The following is a 13,903-nucleotide window of genomic DNA, read 5'->3' on the forward strand; positions in this document are numbered from 1 at the left end:
TACCAATACCGAAAACAATGACATTAGGGGTTATACCGTGTGGAAAGGACATGTCTGAGACAAGCAGAAACGGTCATATATGTTGATGTTAGGTCAAATGAACCTCAACATAAGTATTCACATTTTTTTTCTTTCTTTTGATTGTTTCTAACATATTTATAAGATAATTTCTTTGTTGCCAAGGCTGGCTTTGAACACCACCTTCCTGAGTAGTGAGGATTACAAGCTTGAGATACCCATATTCAGCACTGATATAACATATTTAACAATAAAATAAATTTATTTTTTATTTTTTTATTTTTTATTGTGAACATACTCTACAGAGGGGTTACAATTACATGGGCAAGATAATGAGTTCATTTCTTATCAAGTATTGTAGCCTCCTCCTTTGTTTCCCCCTCCCATCCCTTCCCATCCTCCCCCTGTCCCCCCACCCAATCCTCCCCGCTACCCCCATCCCCTCACTAAAGTTGTAAAGTTCGTTTTTCGACATAACGACTTGTACATCTCATTGTTGCAATGGGTCCACCTGTATCCCCATTTAAAATATTTGTTTTTCCCCTTCCCCTCCACAAATTATACCGACATCAAATACAATGAAAGCAGGGATTATACTGTGGGGGAGGGACATACCAAGCAACAAAGAAATAATCATATAAATGTGCTAGAAACAATCGCAAGAAAGAAAAAAAAAACATTTAAATACATATCTTAGGGTTCATTTCCCTAACATCACCTTATCTGAACTTTTCTGCTTGACTCAGATGTATATTAGATATTGCAAATAAGGGACCTATGTTTCTTTGGGCCTGGCTTATTTAAAAATTAAATCCCCCAATAACAAATCTTCAAAGAAACAACTGCCCAATAAATAAGTGGGCTAAAGTCTTAAAGAAAACCTTCTCTGAAAAGGAAAGAAGGATGGCCAACAGACACATGAAGAAATGCTCAACCTCCCTAGCCATAAAAGAAATGCAATGGAGGGGGTAACAATGCTCAATAGGAAGTGTACTCATTACCATACTCATGTAACTGTAACCCTCTGTATAGTATCTTTACAATAAAAAATTAAAAAAAAAAACGACATTGAGATACCACTTCACTCCAGTTAGAATGGCTAAAATCAAGAACTCTAAAAACAACAGATGCTGGAGGGGATGTGGACAGAAGGGAACCTTACTGCCTTGTTGGTGGGAGTGTAAACTTGTTCAACCACTTTGGAAAGTGGTATGGAAGTTCCTCAAAAAACTCCACATAGAGCACCCCTATGACCCATCAATCCCACTTTTGGGCATTTACCCAAATGTTTACAAACAAGACCAAACTAAAGTTACCAGCATGACTATGTTTATTGCAGCACTATTTCCTATAGCTAAGATATGGAACCAACCCAGATGCCCATCAATAGATGATCAGTATCAAGAAAATGTGGTATATATGCACAATGGAATTCTATGCCTCCATTAGAAAGAATGACATTGCCCCATTTGTTAGAAAATGGAAAGGCTTGGAAAACTCATAAAATAAATTTCTTATGCTTTGAAATCTAGACGCTCAAGTTAGCAAATTAACATTTAGTTATTTAGTTATTAAACCTGAACCTGCACTGTGAAAAATAGTTTTCATCTTTTATGAAAAATATACATTCGAAAGTTTAAATGACAAAATCTTTGCATAAATTGAAATACGCTAAATTCAAAAGCAACAAAGGGATCGTTAATCAAATATCTGATGTAAGGTAAAAGCAATAGGCTCTGTCAGGGTGAAAGAAGCAAGATTTTTGTTAAGTTAAATATTATCTACTGCAGGCACATGATTTTCTCTTCTTTTAAACCTAAACTTTTTTGACATAAAATATAGATTCATACAGTTTTTGAGAATATAAAAATCTTAGTTACTGCTCATGTATTTTCTGAAGTTTGATTACCAAGGCATTTCAGAGAAACACTGAATTTCATGTATTTTATGTAAGCAGTTATTTTTAGAAATTGAATCAATCTCCATATGTGATGAAGCAAGATATTTAATGACTTAAGCAATTATTCCTATAGACTTGAACATAACTTAATTTTGAATGGTATGAAATTCATATTGTACCTACTCTATGGAATAATTAAGAAATAAATGATCGTAATAGTATTTTCATTTTTCCTTCAACTAGAAAGAAAGAACAGTATATATGACAAAAACTTGAATGGAATGTCATAAAATTATGAAAAATTCAAGTCATTATGAGTTAGATGAAATAGTCATTATTGAACGTCACAAAATGAAATCTCTTGAAGCCTCCTTATCTGTTAAATAAAATGTATTTGCACTCAAAATATCTCTCTAGTAATGGTATAATCAAACCACCTTCATGCCAAATAGCTTCTCTGAGTAATTCAAATAAATATTTAGAAGCAGAAGTTATGGCAATGTATAGAAATATTTACCCACCTGAAATCATAAAGGATTGAGATTAATGATTAGCTTTCACTGTTGCCCTTTCAAAGGTAAACCGTTTGAAAGGTGAACCCTTTCAAGTGGGCATAGTTGTAGAGATTTGGTCACTGAGAACTTGTGACCAAAGTGGATTTTAAGATCAAAGTCCTTTCCTCCTCTTCCTTCTTTTTTTCTCTGTCTCCTTCTCCTTCTCCTTTTCCTTCTCTCTCTCCAAATTCCCCTCCTTCTCTTTCTCCCTCTCCCACTCCTATTCTTCTTCTTCTTTACTTCCTGGCTTTCATATTCCATCACATGTTCCTTACATGGGGTACTGTCCCACCAGCAATCCAAAGCAATGAGGATAAGAAACATAAACTGAAATGTATAAAATAAGAAGCCAAGCTTAATATTTCCCCTTTTTAAGATAATTTCATATAATATTTGTACATAATAATAGAAGACTGTCAAAGTATGCTCTCATTTATTATAAGGGATAATATTTACTGGAAAAACAATCTGACCAACATCGCCCTAATGAAATGACTGATTAAGTTAATATTATACTGGGACAAATCTAGTTTAAAATATCAGATATACTTCAATAAGAGGTGAAAAAATCGCCTCTAGTGTTTCCTATGAATAGACAGCAGAATTCAATCTGTTATTCAAGGAAATTGACCTGCAAATGGCAGCATTGTCAATTTCATAAATGATGTAAGAAGACTATAGAACAAATTTCAACGCAAACTGCCTGATAAAAAATTTATTTTGTCCCCTGTATACTATGTATGTCTGGTTCCCAAAATGACTTGTATTTCATATTTTTAATTAATTTTAAGTAGTTGTATGGGAGTTGCTGTTTGACCAAGCAGTTTATGAATAGTGTTTAGTGAGTTTTTATTTTCTTTTTTCTCTCCTGAGGTTTGAACTCTGGGTCTGGGAGCTGTCCCTGAGCTCCTTTGGATTAATGCTAGAATTCTATCACTTGAGGCACAGCAGCAGTTTCAGATTTTTCTGAGATTTAATTGGAGATAAGAATCTAACAGACTTTCCTGCCTGGGCTGTCTTCAAAACTCAATCCTCAGCATCTTGATTATCTAGGGTTACAGGTGTGAGCCACTAGTGCCCGGCTTAATACAATGCACATTTTTTTTTCTTGGCTAGTACTTGGGCTTGAACTCTGGGCCTTGGCAATGCCCTTGAGTTCTTTTCCTAATGCTAGTAGTCTACGACTTGTGTCATAGTGCCAATTCCAGCTCATTTTGTTTATGTAGTACTGAGGAATCAAACCCAGGGCTCCACATATGCAAGGCAAGCAGTCTTCCACTAAGCCACATTCCATGGCCAATACAATGCGTCTTGATGATCATTATCCCTCATCCTTCTCAATCCTATCTCATCCCTCAATTTACATAATTTTGAAGAATATTCAGACTCACAATGTCATCTATAGTCACTCAGAGTATATATCACAGATCATATTTTATGGATAGTCTTATTCATGAACATACTTGTTACACATTATAGAATTCTGTGATTTTAAATTCTAAATTATCACTCAGATTCACCTACTACTATTCTAAAATTTTTCCTAAGGTTAATGCAAATGCATTCTGTAATTCTTCAATAAAATACAATGATTCTTAGAATATTAAAGAGTTGGAATAAGAACATCACCTTCAGTTCTAGAACATTTTATAATCACTACCCTCTCAAAATACTCCAATATTTATTAGTAGTCACTTATGTCATAATTTCAACCAATCCTCCCCTTGAGCCACTATTCTTTCATATTCTACCTCTACAGATGTGCCAATTTATAAAAGCTCATATCATTAGAAAATATTGACTATTTTATCCATTTCTCCCATGTAATATTACTGTTTCCAAATTTTTCTCATGGATAGAGCATATTGCTTTGTATACATGTGTATAATGGTATAACATCCTAAATGAGCATATCAATATTTTATTATATGTTATTTTAAAAGGTTTTGCTATGTATATTTTTGTACATGTGTCTCATTGGACATGTGTTGAAATTTTTTTGCATATAAAATTATGATTCAAAATTATGGATCATAGAGGCAACTCTATGTGTAATATCTTAAAGATTGCCAGTATGTTTAACAAACTGACCCTATCATTTTAAGTGTCAAGCACTATTGAAAAAGGATTCCAATTTCTACTTAATTGTTGTGCAGGGCTATCTTATTGTTTCTATTTCCATTAATCTCTATATGTATGCAATGTCTAGGTATGTTGTGATATTTCCATATGTTCCTTGGTTGTTGTTATATTCCTATAGTGATATGTATTTGGATGTTTTTATGGGGGGGGGTCCGGTCATGGGGCCTGAACTCTGGGCCTGGGCGCTGTTCCTCAGCTCTTCAGCTCAAGTTTAGCGCTCTACCACTTTGAGCCACAGCGCCACTTCCAGCTTTTTTCTTTTTGCTTATGTGGTGCTGAGGAATCGAACCCAGGGCCTCAGGCATGAGAGGAAAGCACTCTATCACTGAGCCAACTTCCCAGCCCTGAATTTTTTGATAACTTATTCAGGATCGTTAAAATTTTTCATTGGCATTAATATGCTCTTAATATATTTCTGATTCAACTCTCTTTAAATCAATGTATATGTATACACACTATGTGTATTTATATACAAATACCTACATATACATATATAAGAATATACAGATGTGTACATACATGCATATAGACATATATGTATATTATTATTTTTATTTGTCTGTAAGTTATAAAAAATGATTCTAGTGGAAAACGCATTTATTTCCCATTCTGCTTTTCAGAAATTCAGAATCTGGGTTGGTGTTTTTTCCTTTATCTTCTAATTAAGAATCTTTCTATTTTTCTGATGGTTCTTACCTAATCATGTCTCTTTTGAACTACACCTGAGACTTTTAAGTACCCATTTGAGTATACTTCCCCCATCTGATAATTATTCAAATTTGTGTTCCTTGGGTAATGAAAGGCGATTATTTATTTTTGTTCTTCCTTATCTCAATCACAAGGTCCGGATAATGATTTTTGATAATGTATACAGTGCTCTAGAGTGATTAAACACATCTATAGAAAAAGATAATCTCACAATACATGGATAATGTTTATTTGTAAAAAAATGTAATAATTTCCTACAGGAAATGTTGTCTATTTCTTTAGTTCTTGTTTAGGGTTTGTTAAATTCTGGTGTGCTATAGTCAATTATCATAAAGTTATACAAGGATGGTAAGAAACAAACATCTTAATATCATATTCTAATATTAGCTTAGTTCTGCCTGTGTTATATGTATAAGGCAGTATTTGAGTTTTGCCTCAATTTCACATGCTATATTCTCCCAGTATATAAGTTGAAAGAAGACTCCCTCTGGAAATATGCTATTTTATAGCTAAAGAAAAACAAGTCAGCTGTTAGACACAGACAATGAGATAGAAATCTTCCCCTAGAAATAGTCTTTACCACTTCTGATTCACTTTTGTATGCTGAAGTAAGTCTCATGACCCATCTTGACATTGCAGAGTAGAGGTAAATCTCACCTACAGGAAGCTGGTGCAGGATATAGAGTAATATGCCAAGATATGCAACATTTCAGATAAAGAGGGAAAAAAGTGAACTACAATATAATCTATCATACTTGCCATCACAGTCTCTGCAGGAAGGAAGCTATTATGTACCTTTGTTTCTAAAACTACTTCAAATCATGTCTTTTATGCTAGGATATTACAGGAATTAGAGAACATTTTGGTTCTGAGACAGCATAAAATCTCAAATAAACCTGGAGTAATCATTTCAATACTACCTTTTGTTCTCCAAGAAAAGAAACCATTTTGTAGACTACACTTTTTTATCAAGTATCTTTTTTTCCAGAAATGGATTATGTTAATATATGTGACTATCCACTAGAATAAATGTCTTCATTTATCTTCATCTTGTGCAGATAGCAAGTCAATTGGATGTAAGTGGGAGTTCATCAGTAGCACCTTTTAAAACTGTAAAAAATGTGGACAGGGAGCCAATATGCATATTTTTCCACCATCACCAATCACATCCTCGTTCTTCCTTCTTAGGAAACACACCCAATCAATAAAAAGTCTTAGATATTTGGTTCTTGACCTTGAAAGTGAAAGCAGCATATTATGGATGTCGGAGATCACAGTTAATAGTGTTTTCCATAATAATGTCACATGCAACAGCCCTATTAGTCCTGCAGGTCTTAACACTACATCCTTACTAATGTGATAAGAATACCAGCCTTACTGGATTTAGTATTGTTTTCCACTTCCTTTTCTACTACCTCCCCTAAATTATAATACATATTAACAGAATGAAAAAGTAATGCCATCTTAAGAAAGTTCCATTGCACAAGACGTTATTTCGAAAAACGAACTTTACAACTTTGGTGACGAGATGGGAGGATCGGTGGGCAAGGATGGTAAGGGGAAACAAAGGAGGTAGCAACAATGCTTGGAAAGAAATGTACTCATTACCTTGCTCATGTAACTGTAACCCATCTGTGCTATATTTTCACACACAAAAAAACTTAAGAATATAAAAAGAAAGTCATTTAGGGCTCTGGGAATTTGGCATCATGCAACAGTTATTGCTTAGCATGCATGAAACCCTGGGTTCAATTCCTCCATACCACATAAACAGAAAAGGTAACACTGGAAGTGGTGCTTTGCCTCAAATGGTAGAGTGCTGGCATTGATGTAAAATAAAAAGAAGCTCAGGAACAGTTCCCTGGCCCTGAGTTCAAGCCCCAGGATGGGCAAAAGAGTCATTTAGTGAGTAAATGCAAAATAAAGAACCCATATTTGGAATATATAATTGTTCCTTCCAAATGATATCTAACAATAGCCCTTAATTCATATACTTCACCTATATTAGAATTCTGTGTTGAACAAAAAAATGTTTTCATAATAGGTCATGGTAATTAATGCCAGTAGTGTGCTTAGATATTTGGTGAACATTAATCCTGGAAATTCAAAGATTCCAGGCTTTTGAGTGGTAACTGCTAATCACAATAAGAAGGGTAGTGTATATGTGAGATTTGGAAAACTTTTTGGTAAATCAGGGCACCAAAAAGGCAGAAGTTAATTAATAGTTTTGACAGAGGAGAAGGAATAACTCCAGATGGAAGGAATAAATGATAGTAATAACTAAGTTACACCACAAACTGTTCTAGGGAAGCATTTATGGTTATTGAAGAACTAGTTATCAACTAGGCTTATTCCTCAGTGCCTTTAGCATTCTAATCATTTAGACTAGTTCTTAATCTTTGTGTGATAAGTTGTATATCCTTCTATGCTGTTCTTTCACACCTGATCTCCTTTGCTTTCTAAAAATCTATGTCTTTCTCTATTTCTCTATGAACAATTTCTGATACTAAGTCCACAAAAGCAGACAGCAGAAGATGCTAAGAGTCCCATACCTCATGAGTCATTAATGTAACAACATGGAAATTGCTACCTCAATTTTTCTAAAAAGCTGCAATGTCACATCATTTGATTCAAATTTCCATTCTTTGTCTACATAGTATCATTTAGTGCACATAAATGCAAATATGAGCCATGTGCTGGTGGCTGATTTCTATAATACTAGCTACTCAGGAGGTTGAGACCAGAGGATTGTGGTTCAAAGCAAACCTGGTCAGGAAAATCCATGAGACATTTATCTTCAATTAGACACCAGAAACCCAGAAGTGGTGTTGTAGCTAGTGGTAGAGCACTAAATTTGAGCTGAAGAGCTGAGGGACAGTGCCCAAGATGGGAGTTCAAGCCCCACTACCAACAGAAAATGTGTAAATATGACTTTGTTTCCCCCAAAGGAACGACAAAGTCAATAGTAATCTTCGCAAGCACAGAAAATAATTCCAAAATGATTCAATGTACCTACTCTTGCTGAGTTAAGTTATGGCTTCTTTTCTAGACATATTCCCTTCTCTATGATTATCTAATGCACATACTTAGATAGCAATTTAAAACTGAGAGTATAGAAGCAAGATGTACAGTGATGATATTGTCCTATCAGAAATTCAAGTTAGTAATGAAAATTTCTTCTTAAGACCATACACAAAAAATACCATGATATAGTGTAATAGAACTCACTATTGAACATATGAGCTTTAAGAGCTTTCTAATTGATCCATTATTTATTGTTACCAACATTAGAAAAAAATGTATAATGTAGTAATAAAATAGAAGTCCTTTGAATGACTACTTAAATTCCTTGTTTTTTTAAAGACACTGTTTTCATCTTAAAAAATAAGGCTGTTTATTGTCTTCATGTGATTTTGATGATTAAGTGCTTAATGAGAAATCAAAATGCATTATAGTTCTTTGTTATCAATTCTCACTTTTTCTTCTTGGAGAACATAATGATCAAAACAATAGTTCAGAATCAGCAAGCAATAGATCAGAATCATACTTCCAGTGCAAGTGAATCACCAGTAAGTAATCCTAAATACCATTTTCCACAAAGTTTTGTGACAGATACAATCGGCCTTCCTTCTCTAGCTGCTTTCGTAGACTGGGCCTATTCCTTCATTATACAGGAAAAGTGTGATTCAACTGATTGAAGTCAGATATGTTACTAGAAGTATCAAGGATTTAGATTCTTGTCTGTATATTGGTAAATCTATGTCTCTTTATATAGGCTACCAAAAATGTATTTACTAATTTCAAGTAAATACATGAATTCTCTTTCCATCATTTTTAAAAAATAAAATTCTGCTTGCTCTATAAATTGATCAGAGGCATGGATTTTGTGGCTAGGTAGGACCTTGCACATCTCTCTGTTCCTCTCTCTCTTTCATGGTTCTCATAGATAATATGATTGCTCCATAATTATCCTAATTTATTTTGCTTTTATATTTTTGGTTTCATCATTTCACTTTCTGCTCTGCCATTTCCCAAATCATTTATGTAGAAGGCATTATTTCATATTTTCTCATTCCTAGAATAAGCTGCACATGAAGACACCACTGATCCTCATTTTCAGTCTGTACCATTGAATATGGAGGAACATTTTTCCTCTGCTCTCCATCAACTCCCTACTCTCGTTAGAATAATTTAGAATAGTAAAAATGGAAAAAGAGAAAATAAATCATGGTGAAAAAAGATGCAGAAAATTCACCGGATATTTCTGAGCAGTTCACCCAACATGAACTATTAGGGAAATACATGGACACCTCATTTTCACTGGCAATCAAAGTCTCTGGTTAGGCAATTCTGATAAAGATGAGGAACAAGATGAAAAAATGAGAAATGATATCAATTTCAATAAAATAAATACAGAAGGATCCAAGCAAATTTCTTCTTTGTGCTGCTGAAAACAATCGGCTTACTACACTGCGGAGACTACTTTCCAAAAGGGCCACTCATGTGAGTATTAGGGATGACGATGAGTATATGCCTCTTCATCAAGAAGTCTACAGTGGACACTTAGACATTGTCCTTGAGTTGGTGGCTCAAGCGGCACATACAATAACTGTAGATGGATGGACACATCTGCACAGTGCTTATAAGTGGAATAATAACAGAGTGGCTTCTTTCTTACTTCATCATGATGCAGATTCCAATGCCCAATCTAAAGGCCTCTTGACCCCCTTGAATCTTGCTGCTGGAAATTAAGATAGCAAAAATTCATTTGATCTCCTTCTGTTGAAACATTACATAAAACCATGTATGAAGAACAATTGGGAAGAAACTGCATTTGATATTGCTAAAAGGATAAGTATGTATCACTACCTCTTTGAAGTTGTGGAAGACTGTACAAATTGTTCTACTAAGTCCTAATGATTCAATTACTTTTCTTAAATTTCAATAATGCCATTCCATCCTTTGTGTCCATACAAAATATTTTCACAATCCAAATAACAGCAATAACTTACTGTAAAAATTCATGGATTCTGTGGATTTCTTTCAAGTGAATTGCCTGCCTTTGATGTCCAAATATATTCAAGAGTTTTTGTATACATCTATAATGATTTCTTCAGAGTTTGTGACTTTTTAATCAGAAATAATTTTAACTTATCTATTGAAATTAATACAGAAACTAAAGATATTTCTCGTGCTTGTCTGAAAAAGTATATTTTAAAATATTCTATAGTCTATGTTTGTATAGTGTCCATAATCTATTTTATTCTCTCCTAGATATAATACTTTGAATTATACGCTACTTTATAAGATATAGCTTCATTAATGAATCCTTTCAGATTTCATTCCATATAGAAATAGTTTAAAATTCCTTTGTTTCCTAGGTCCTTATAGTATTATATTTCTTTGGGATAGAACGAAAATGTTGTCTAATTTCAGAAATTTTATAAAGGTTATGCTATATAAAGGCCTTTCTTTTTTGGGGGGGGGGGGTTCCGGTCGTGGGCCTGAACTCTGGGCTTGGGCGCTGTCCCTCAGCTCTTAAGCTCAAGGCTAGCATTCTAGCACTTGAGCCACAGTGCCAATTCCGGCTTTTTTCTTTTTGCTTATGTGGTGCTGAGGAATCGAACTCAGAGCCCCAGGCATGCAATGCAAGCACTCTACCAATGACCCACCTTCCCAGCCCCATATAAAGGCCTTTCTAAGGTGAAGATTTAATACACTGATGTCAAACTAACTTTTAATTATATGAATTACGTGTATTTTACACTTGTAATTTTGTAATCAATTTTTAATATTTTTCATTTCTTGCATCTCAAGAATGAAAAATTTGGAATACTTCACAAATTTTCATATCATCCTTGTGCAAGTGCCATGTTAATTTCTGTATTCTTGTAATTTGGGTATACATGCTACTGAAGCATGTAGTATTCTCTAAATTAAATAGTTAATGTTGCAATCTTTATACAGGCTTATATCCTTGGGTGCCTATTTGTTACAAGGAAACCTTATTGTTTCCAACAGTGCTATTGATCTTATTTCCCTGAATTTCTGTGAAAATGGAAAGATTATATTGTTCAGTCCATTGCTCACATTTGCAATTTTTTGTCAATTACTATTTTATTTTCCATTTTGGATTTGATTGTACTTTCAAGTATCTATAGCTAGGTCCAAAGGTGATGGCTGTTTCAAGTAGTAATTTATCAAACTGAGTTAGCTCTGTGGAGCTAGTGGATTCAAATTAAGCCTTGCTTAAGAGCTACTTCTAAACTTCTGCAGTTGAAAATTTCCCAAATGAGGTCTTACTTTTCCCAAATGAGATCCTAGGATCCCAGGACCCAGTTATCTGCATCATCAGATAACATGGGCAACACTTCTCACCTAGGCCCATCCAACATGCCAACAGAAACTAATTGAAGACCCATATCAATTTTTCGTTTCCTATATTTCAGGTCCCCAATTCCTTGAGATGCAGGAATTATCAGTAAGCAATTGTGAAATGCAAGGCAACTTAAAATGAAGGAGGAGATCACAAAATCTGAGAGACAGTTCTGTAATTCAAACTTTCAGTTTACAGATGACCAATCCATATGAGTGAACAAGATCACAAAATGTCATAAGATTATTTTTAAAACCCCACCTCTAATGAGTAATGAAATATTTCAGTCCAGCATAAGTGGTCCAAAAAAGAGTTCCTGGAATGATAGATCCATAATTGTTCTACCAATTTTTGGAAAACTTGACTTAGAGTTCAAATGTAATTTAGAAAAACATTAAATGAGAATATCCTTAGTGCTTCAAAACATTGGTACTTCAGTTAAACTTGGTTCTGTGATATAAAAATGTTGTCACTCTCAAACCAATGATAACCTACATTTAATCTCCTGAAGGAGTTTTTCTTTTCAAATAAACGTTTTAAAATCATATTCACCAAAATAACTTTTGACAAGTAGATGACACTTAGTGACATTACAAGTTTTTCAAGTGTAGGGCGCAAGCTACATTAAAGTTGGTTTATTTACCCAGCACCAACCATTCAGGAATGGTTCAACCATTCATTAAAGTGTGGAAATAGTACCACCCACTATTTGTGTTGTTCAGTAGGTACCTTCCAAAAATGTGTTCAATAGATCAGCCTCCCATATTTCAAACCCAAAGGTTAGCTAATGAAGTAAATTTCAACACAATAGTTGTTGGGTCTTCGTCCATCTCACGAAAGACAGACGGGGTCCAACGAAACTTTAGTGCGGCCGTTAGCCCATTCCCAAGCCTCCATTAGCCCGGGAGAAAATTAGACGCAGCAGGGAGTCAAGTCAAGCAGTAAACTCGTTTATTAACACAGAGCAAGCCCTTTTTAAAGCAAAAAAGAGCACGTGGCATGGGAGGGGAGGAAGAGGAACCAATCACTGTAAAGGTCACACCCTATCATGCACCTAAACTTCCAAGGGATGGTTATGCACTGAACGTAAAGCAAATCGGGCTCTGCCCACTCAACTCCCTCTCAGAGCCATGTTTGCTGCCCATGTACTGCACAAATAGTGACAATAGTCACAAATAGTTGCCTTATCATATGTTGTTTTATGTTTTCTCTATCTGTCTAAAATAGTAAGAAATGTGACTTTAAGTCTTGAATATGAGTACTCATCAGAGATATGACAAACATAAAATCTGTCTTCTATTTCTATCATATTCCTCTATAATAGTCAATCTTAGTTTTCTTCTTTTTCCAAAACCTACAAGTAGTAGAAAATATTATCTCAGGTAAAATAAAATAATCACACACCATTGTACAAAGCCATTTATAAAAATTGATAATTAGGAATACATTCTAAGCCATTTTTAAACTTTCTTTTTGACTAAAGATCAATCTTCCAAATAGATGAGAATACAATTATGTCTAGGTGCTTCGCATCTCCATTCTTGCAAATTGTTACTGCAGATGAGTGAATTATGGAAATATAAGCTGACATCAGTTCAAGTATATGCAGGATTGAAACTCCATGGAATGTATATAAACCTTTCAAAGTATTATCAGACATTGTAACAGAATGAGTATCAGAGAGGAAGTTGAAACCAGAGAGGAATAATCGTAAAGATGAAAAATTGAACAAAGGGTAAGTACAGCTAGAATACTCAATGTACACAAGTGATAAAGGAAGTGATAAATTGGAAATAAATCTTGGAGAAGGGGTTAGTTGAGAATGATAGAAGGAGTGACTGTGATCCAGGATTATTGGATAATTAGATGACTATATTTAATTGTAACACTCTTGCACAACCTTATGAAATTCAGTTAATAAACACAACAAAAAATCAAAAACACACAAAAATCACAACCAAAGAGCAATCTCTAGAGAGTATGAATATGACCGCTCAATATTTTAAGGAGTTAATGAAGTTATTTTCATGTCTTGGGAAAAGAAAATAAAGCTTTTCAAAGAGGGCAGTTTGGGGTAAGGAAGAATTTTGAACAGGTTTAAATAGATTGTCTAAGGTTATAAATCACCTACATCAGCTGCAAATATTATCTTTCTTCTGCTAATTTTCTTTGGAATAACTGGATACTCCAGCCCTCAGCCACACT

General features: G+C 34.4%; 1 pseudogene; it reads right to left on the reverse strand.

Annotated features, from left to right (window-relative positions):
• Positions 1-11,143: 11,143 nt before the first annotated feature.
• LOC122121166 lies at positions 11,144-11,243 on the reverse strand (annotated as a pseudogene).
• Between the last annotated feature and the right edge of the window lie 2,660 nt (positions 11,244-13,903).

The sequence above is a fragment of the Dipodomys spectabilis genome, unplaced genomic scaffold, assembly GCF_019054845.1.
Source record: "Dipodomys spectabilis isolate Male_0828 unplaced genomic scaffold, ASM1905484v1 ptg000185l, whole genome shotgun sequence".
NCBI lineage: Eukaryota > Metazoa > Chordata > Mammalia > Rodentia > Heteromyidae > Dipodomys > Dipodomys spectabilis.